Source organism: Oratosquilla oratoria, chromosome 28 (assembly GCF_046742065.1).
Source record: "Oratosquilla oratoria isolate Oo_2021 chromosome 28, ASM4674206v1, whole genome shotgun sequence".
NCBI classification, from domain to species: domain Eukaryota; kingdom Metazoa; phylum Arthropoda; class Malacostraca; order Stomatopoda; family Squillidae; genus Oratosquilla; species Oratosquilla oratoria.
Genome location: NC_134804.1, coordinates 6,888,700 through 6,891,199, shown reverse-complemented (window position 1 = coordinate 6,891,199; position 2,500 = coordinate 6,888,700).

The window sequence follows — 2,500 nt, the reverse complement described above, 5'->3', positions numbered from 1 at the left end:
TGATATTAAGAAAGCAGTCATTCAAGATTTGATCTCGAAAAAAATTCTGGAGGATAGTGCCAAGGCATTGTGTGACATGGAGCTTCAAGGAGAGACGGAGAGAGATGAGGATAAAGCGGAAATTACTAAGATGGAGTTGGAGGTAGAGAAAGAGAGGATAGCTCTAGAGAAATTTAAAGTAGAGAAGGAGTTGGAGAAGGAGTTGGAGTTGGAGAAGGAGAGGATAGCACTTGAAAGGCTTAAGGTTGAAACGAACTTGAAGTTCGCAATGATGGAGAAGCAGGGTGTCCAAGGGTTGCTGGAACCTACATTTGATATAAACCGCGTAGTACGCCTTGTCCCTACTTTCCTAGAGGGTGACCCGGAGGAGTTTTTCGAGCAGTTCGAAAGTTTGGCAACCACCCTCTCCTGGCCTAAGCCATATTGGTGTGTGCTGGTACAAACGGCCTTAGTGGGTAAGGCTCGTTCATCGTATTTATCCTTGTCCTCTGAAGATCAGAGCCAGTATTCGGTAGTGAAGGATACAGTGCTGAAGGCATACTTATGCACTCCAGAATTTTATAGACAAAAGTTTAGAAACTGTTTTAGAGGAAACCACCAGTCATACCTCGAGTATGGTAACAGTGTTAATAGATTATTTAATAGATGGCTATCAGCTAGCGGAATTGAAACTTATGAGGAGTTAAAGGAACTAATTGCACTGGAACAGTATGTTAAGGGTATTCCACCGGACGTTCGAACCTATTTGCTAGAAAAGGAAGTAAGTAGAATTGATCGAGCTGCCACATTGGCGGAAAATTATACATTAACGCATAAATCAAGTAAGCCTCCTTCCCCTCCAGGCATTTCTCAACCTCAAGAGGGAAAGGTACACAAGGGTAAAGGTACCTGGACCCTGGGTAAAAGCAATACAGATGTGTCAAAAATTGGTTGCTTTTACTGTAAAAAATTTGGGCACGTAAGGGCAAGGTGTCCTGAGTTGACTAGAGAGAAACGTGTTGCTAATGTAACTTTGCTTTCTGCAGATGTAAAGGAAAAAGGGGATCCTGATGTGGGAAGAGAACGCAGTCTGTTTAACCCATTTGTATTCCCTGGTACAGTGTCTGTCGAGGAGGATGGGCCCGGAGTGTCTGTAACTGTGTTGCGAGACACTGCTGCATCGCTCAGTATGGTATTACAAAGCGCTGTTCCTGACGTAGAACAGGCGTTGACGGGTGAGCATGTATTGATAAAGGGCGTTGGGGGTACGATGACGGTTCCCCTGTGTAAGTTGTTCCTCCGAACCGAATTATTATCTCGGCCTGTGTTGGTTGGAGTTGGAGAGACTTTACCTGTTGAGGGAGTGAGTTTCTTGCTAGGAAATGATATAGCGGGAAAGTTAATTGTGCCTGATCCCGTGGTGAGTATGACTCCACTGGAATGGGATCCTGCCGAGGGTTTGGAAAGCGAGTGTGGAGATATTTTTCCAGCATGCGCAGTTACTCGCAGCCAGGCAAGGATGAAAACCAGTGAAGAAACTGCTGATATGGATATTAGTAGTTTGTTTAATGTAGACTCTAGTACAGGACCTGCTGTTAAGCCAGATGAACTTACTGATCGTGATGTGGATTCGCCTAGTCCCGGGGTTCTGCCGTGCAGTCTGTCTAGCGATAAAGTGAATGAAGCGCAGAGTAATGTAAGTGAACGTGTGGATATAAGTGTTCTCCCAATGACTCGTAGTAATCTGATATCTGCCCAGAAAGCTGATAGGACATTAATCCCATTATTTGCAAGGGCCATACAAGATAAGGACATCTCAAATGAAGCTACATGTTATTATACGCGTAATGATGTACTAATGAGAAAATATAGACCGCCAGATGTTCCTGCAAATGAGAGTTGGTGCGAGTTTCATCAGGTTATCGTTCCGGACGTGTATCGAGAGAAAGTCATCAGTTTTTCACATGACTACATAGGAGGACATCTGGGTGTGCAGAAAACTTTGGACAAGATTATCAAGTACTTCTATTGGCCTGGTATCCATAGACAAGTAGCACAATATTGTAAAACATGTGAAACATGCCAGTTGGTAGGTAAGCCTAACATTGTTATTCCTCCTGCACCGTTGCAACCTATTCCTGTAGTGCCGGAACCTTTTACCCATGTGATAATTGATGTCGTGGGCCCCCTTCCTAAAACCAAAAAGGGGCATCTGTACATGTTAACCCTAATGTGCACTACCACCAGGTATCCAGAGGCCATTCCACTGCGTTCCATTACAGCCAGGACTGTGTTGCCAGCCTTGACAAAGTTCTTCACCCTATTCGGAATACCGAAGATTGTGCAGTCCGACAGAGGTACCAATTTTGTATCAAATATCTTCAGGCAAGTAATGTCTCTTCTTGGGATTAAACAATATATTGCATCTGCTTATCATGCCCAAAGCCAAGGAGCCTTGGAACGTTTTCATGGAACCTTTAAAACAATGTTAGCAAAGTATGGTCATGAGACTGGAAATGAG